We start from the raw sequence: 6482 nt of genomic DNA, 5'->3' as shown, positions 1-6482 counted from the left end.
TGGTAAGTTGCGCCTGCATTCTTTAATCCAAATGGCATCACTTTGTAGCAAAAGGTACCCCATGGGGTGATGAAAGATGTCTTCTCCATGTCTTCAGGAGCCATCTTGATCTGATTATAACCAGAGAACCCGTCCATAAAGGAAAAGACGTTGAACTTAGCGGTATTATCAACCAGCATGTCGATATGCGGTAATGGAAAGTCATCTTTTGGACTGGCCTTGTTCAAGTCACGGTAGTCAACACACATTCTGACTTTGCCATCTTTCTTCGGAACTGGCACTATGTTGGCCAACCATTGAGGATACTCAGAGGTGACAAGAAAACCTGCGTCGAGTTGCTTTTGAACTTCCACTTTGATTTTGTTAGCCATATCAGGGTGAGTCCTTCGCAATTTCTGCTTAACCGGCGGACATTCTGGCTTCAATGGCAAGTAATGCTGAACAATATTGGTATCCAACCCAGGCATGTCTTGGTAGGACCAGGCAAACACGTCAACATATTCTTTGAGAAGGTCTGTCAACTTACTCTTGATATCAGTATCAAGCAGCGATCCAATGGTCACTTCTTTTTTGTCTTCTTCAGAACCCAAGTTGATCTTTTCTAAAGGCTATTTGTGAGGCAGAATGGCTCTTTCCTCGTGCTTAAGTAATCGAGAGATCTCGTCCGGGATCTCCTCTTCTTCCTCTTCTTCGGCTTCGAACACAGGAAACTCAAAGTTGGGAGAGGGCATAGGGTTATTGCATTCAATGGGTTTATCAATAGTAAATCTGCACATGTGATTTATATCTATTTCAGAAAATTTATGAATGCAAGAGTGTATGCAGATTTTTTTTGAAAAGTTTTTCTTTATTTTGGTTTTTTAGGATTACCATTTCCAGAAAAAGCAAAAATAAAACATATAATGTAGGGAATTCAAAATGACACTTTATTTATGATTCATTTTTGAAACAAAGCCCTAAACACAAACTCATTTGTCTTGGGCGGGACAAAGAGGGAAACTTTTAAAACAAAGCCCTATACACAAAGTTATTTGGGCGGAACATTTAAAAGCAAAGCCCTATAAAACATCTCTCTGCTTTAGGCAAGGCAGGAGGTCAAAATAACAGCGAAGTGATTACTTTGAGCGGCGAACAACATTCGGAACGTCGACAGCTTTCCAGTAGCAACGAACTCCTCTGTGTATTATGTATTCAGGAAAATTCTCCCCAGAATTATCTTCAGTATTGACATCGTCTGCTGGTCGAGCAGGATTTGAAGGTCCTGGTTTGTCAACCTTGTTCTTTGTAGAGTTGAAGTGGTCTTCTTCTACTTCTTGAAGAGCATAAGATGAGTCACAATCTTCAGAATTTTCAGGATGTATTTCCCAGTCTTCAGGATGAAGAGACTCATTGTCAGCGACACTTTCTAAGTCAGCTGTGGGATCATCTTCCCCTTCATCTTCAAAAATGGCATTTATGTGATAATAACCATCTTCAAGATTATGAACCTTGGCAGATACATTGTAGTTGAAATTTTCGGTAATTTCAGGCTGCTGAGAAAATTGACAGGGCTGATAAGCCTCTTCTGGTTGACTATTATATTCAAAGGAATCTCCCCATCCAGTTGGTTGGATATCCTCAATCGCAATCTTGTAACTTTCAGGTGCTGTATATTTCACCATATAATCAAATTTTCCACTTGGTTGTCCCAAGGTGTCCCAGATTTCTGCAGGAACAGGTTCAGTTTCATTGCCTTTGGATTTCTCTGAAGGAGGATGTGGTTCTTCCTGAGATATGTATCCTGAGTCATTGAGATAACATTTCCATTCTTCTTCAGGATCAGGTAGACCTTCTTCGACGCATTCTTCAATAAGGACATTAACCTCTTGAGGAATTGGGTTAAGGAACCCTCCACTAATGAATGTTTCTTTGATCGGACGAAGGGTTTCATCCTTCTTGGTGCAGTTTGAGAATGTTGGTGAACATCCGAGACCTGCTCTAGTTTCATTCTTCGTCGGAATCACAACTTGCCCCCAGCCAGTGGTAGTTCCATCTTTCACTACTTTCACTGCCTCTTTGTAAGAAGAGATTGATGCTTTCTTTTTGGAAGATTCGTCTTCTAAAGAGAGACCTTGGAACTGCGTTCCTTCCACATCATCAGCACTGATAAAAGAGAAATTGGATAAATGGCTCACCATCAAGGCTTGTTCTCCACTTATCGTTACCAATTTTCCATTTGTTACAAATTTTAACTTTTGATGGAGCGTAGAAGTTACTGCCCCTGCTTCATGGATCCAAGGTCGTCCTAACAGACAGCTATAAGCAACTTGTATGTCCATGACCTGGAAGATGATTTGGAACGTATGTGGACCAATTGTCATGGGAAGGTTGACTTCGCCAATAACCGATTTTCGCGATCCATCAAATGCTTTGACTACTACACCACTGAACTTCATAGGCATTCCTTGGTAAGACAAACGAGCAAGAGTCGTCTTTGGCATAACATTCAAGGAAGATCCGGTGTCTACTAACACATTGGACAAAGAGTCTGACTGACAGTTCATAGAAATATGTAGAGCAAGGTTGTGATTTCTGCCCTCCTCGGGGAGTTCGTCATCACAGAAGCTTAAATTGTTGCAAGCTGTTATGTTGGCTATTATCCCATCAAAGTGATCAACAGTCACATCATGATCTACAAAAGCCTGATCCAAAACTCTCATAAGGGCTTCCCTGTGGGCTTCAGAATTCAACAGCAATGAAAGTATTGAGATCTTTGAAGGAGTCTGCATAAGCTGATCCACAATCTTGTATTCACTTCTTTTGATAAGCTTCAAAATTTCATCAAAGTCAGGATTGACATTGGTTCCACTGGACTGACCAACATCAGTGTTTGTATTACTGACAGGAGTTTCCACAGGATTCCCTGCTGGTGTACTGATAGAATTTTGTCCGGTCGCAGGAGCAACAGGTTGCTTTGGAGGTAATGGAGTATACACACGTCCACTTCTTGTTACTCGACTCACATCAGCGATGTTCACGACAGATGAAAGAGTAGGTAAAGGAACTTCTTGTCCATTCTTTATCATTGTGGCATTGTAATTGTATGGAACTGCCTTGTCAGAGTCATAGGGAACAGGTCCAGGTAGACAAATGATCAAAGGAGCAATAGGAACCTTCGGCTTGTTATAAGTAACTTCCATGCGCTCAGGCATGTTGAAATGAGGAACGATGACGTTAACTGTAGGCATTTCCGAGTTGATATCTGAGACTAGAAGCTCATGCGGATAGCATCCTATCATGTTAACTTCATTTTCATTCCTATTTCTATAGATCTGAATAGTACCATTATCCAACAGTACTTGGAGATCTCTTCTCACAATCGAACATCCATGAGAATCTACACAACATATGCTACAGGAACCATAGTGATGCTGGCGAAAATTCTGCCCTCGACAGAGAGTAGCGTGCATTTGTACCAAATCGGCTCTTGAGAAGTTGATATTATAGACTCGGTATGGACCAGGACATCCATACACCATATTCACAACATGCCCTCCATGATTGGGCAGCGGATTTGCTTGCACATTTGGATTCAAATTTCTGAAAGAGAGGAGATTAGATCTTACCAATCTCTGAACTTCATGTTTCAAAGCTATGCAATGTTCAAGATCATGGCCAGGCGCTCCTTGATGATAAGGGCATGAGACCTCAGCTTTGTACCACCATGGGAGTTTCTCAGGTACGGGTGGTGGGGCTTTAGTTTGAACAAGACCTCTTTCAATCAAAGCAGGGTACAATTCTGTGTAGGTCATTGGAATCGGATCAAACTGTGGAGCTCTTTGTACACGATTCTGATTATTGTTTAACTGCTGAGCCTGTTGTCGAGGCTGTTGTTGTTGAAACTGAGGAGTAAATCCCGGATTCGGTGTTGTATTAACATTAACGGCTGGTGCGATAGCAGCTACCTGTCGTTGGCGATTAACATTTCCTCTTGGCTTCCCTTGGGACACCATGTCAACACTTTGTTCTTTCTTCTTTGGGAAACCACTTCCAAACTTTTTGGTTCCGCTTGAAGATCCACCTTCTTTAGTTAGACGTCCGGTTCGGACTCCTTCTTCTAGACGCATCCCCATGTTTACCATTTCGGTGAAATCACTTGGAGCACTAGCAATCATGCGTTCATAGTAAAACGGACTGAGAGTATTCAAGAAGATCTTTGTCATCTCTTTTTCTTTTAACGGTGGATTAATCTGAGCAGCAGTTTCTCTCCATCGTTGGGCATACTCTTTGAAAGTTTCATGGTCTTTCTGAGCCATGGATCGAAGCTGATCTCTGTCTGGAGCCATATCTGAGTTATACTTGTATTGTCGGACAAAGGCCTCGCCTAAGTCATTGAAAGTTCGAATATTGGTGCTATCCAAACCTGTGTACCACTTCAGTGCGGCACCAGTTAAACTGTCTTGAAAGTAATGGATAAGCAACTGATGATTATCTGCATAAGTAGACATCTTCCTGGCATACATCACAAGATGGCTTTGCGGACAAGAACTACCTTTATACTTCTCAAAGTCTGGGACCTTGAATTTAGCTGGTATTTGTACACTGGGAACCAAACATAGCTCCTGGGCATTCTTTCCAAACAAATCTTTTCCCCGAATAGCTTTAACTTCCAGCTGAATCTTGTTGAATTGCTCTTGGAGATCTCCTACAAGATTACGCTGATTTGTGCTATCACCTTGATCATGATAAATCTCATTGCCATCATAAGGAACAGTGTGAACCGTAGGAGTCGGAACTGTCATAGTGGGCTGAGAAAGTGCCATAGTGACTTGAGAAAAAGTTACCCCCTGATTTGGAGTAAACTGTGAACTTTGTGCAGCAGGCGCTTCAGTTGTAGCTGTTTGAACCCCAGAGAAATTATGGCGGAAACCTGTACCAAAGCTGAAAGGCGTGCCCCAACCTTCTGGCATGGAGAAAGATGGAATACCGAACGCAACTGTAGAAACTGGAGTAGTGACTTCAGATGTTACCGTTGCTTGACTGTTGGGTGGCGGCGGCTGATTCTGTGCGGTCGTTAAGGAGTCAACCAGAGTAGTGAGACTTTCCAACTTTTCCTGAAGGGTGGTCACCGTACCACGAAGCTCAATATTCTCTTGTTCAGAGTGTTCCATTACTCTTCTTCTGCTTGAACGAGTATTGTATCTGTGATCTGATTGCGAGCGCGGTCGAGAAACTTTGAGACGCGACAGCTTGACGATCTAATGGAGAAAGATCCAAAAGATGAGACTCTATACAACAGACTCGATATGCAGAATGATGCATGCAAAAAGAAATTTATGATTTTTCCAAACATTTTAAAGATTATTTCCTTTGCAAACATTTGAACACAAACTATTCTTTTATTCATTCATTTTTTATTACAATAATGGGAAATGTTACAACATTGGAGCGTAGCTCCTTACAGAATCAAATGATACATGAAAATTTAAATAAATCCTAAGCATCTTCATCAGACGAAGAACCAAATGCATTGTGCAACTTGAGCTTCATGATTTCTTTCCCATAGCGAGCTTTCAACTCGGCCTTTTCAGCTCTCAGCTTGTCAACCACATTCTTCCAATTGTCAGGTATCGGAGCGTTGCTTGTTGAGCCTTCAAGCTTTTTCTTGCTTTCTTTGATGTATCTTCTGATTGCGGCATCTTTCCGACGGATCTTCTCATCTTTGTTCATGAGCCATCCATCCTGATAATAGAGAGTTTCTTCGTGTTCTTTCACTTGTTTCTTCAACTTTCTATTTTCCACATCAGTTCTTCGAAACTTTTCTTTCCAAGCGTCTTTCTCTATCCTCATCTTGGTCAAAGTGTCTTGGTATTCCTTCATAGTGGGAATGTTGGGTCGTTGAGGCACCACAGGGAACATGGGTTTTTCATAATCATAAGGCATTTGAAACTCCCTTGCTCTTTTCCTTACCCAACAGGTGTAGGCGCTCGTAGCGATACAGTTCTTTGTCTCACCTTTTTCTTTCCATCGGATGTCGTACCAGGCTTTCACCATTTTTGTTTTCAACCCCTGAGGATCATTTCCTTCCTGATAAAAGTAACTTTCCACTGTAGGTCCAATGGGTTTAGTTGAATTTGCATACCCGAGTTGTCGTCGGGCTAGGACCGGATTGTAGTTAATTCCTCCTCGTGTACCAATGAGGGGTACGTTGGCGAATTCTCCACAGCTTTCAATGGTTTCTGTACCGCAACGAGCCAAGGTATACCACTGAATATCATTATTAATAAGAGACATAAGTCTTTGAGACCATCGCAAACCTTCCCGGTTTTCCGTGAAAATGGGAGACTTAGGTAAGTGTGAAACAATCCATTTAAACAACAGAGGTGCACAACATACAATAATTCCACCACCTTGGTGATTCCTATGATGGACAGAGAAATACATGTCACCAAGCAGAGTCGGAACGGGATTTCCATTCAAAAAGACCTTTATGGCATTGATAT

The sequence above is a fragment of the Vicia villosa genome, linkage group LG1, assembly GCF_029867415.1.
Source record: "Vicia villosa cultivar HV-30 ecotype Madison, WI linkage group LG1, Vvil1.0, whole genome shotgun sequence".
Lineage (NCBI taxonomy): Eukaryota > Viridiplantae > Streptophyta > Magnoliopsida > Fabales > Fabaceae > Vicia > Vicia villosa.
This window is presented reverse-complemented; position numbering follows the sequence as displayed.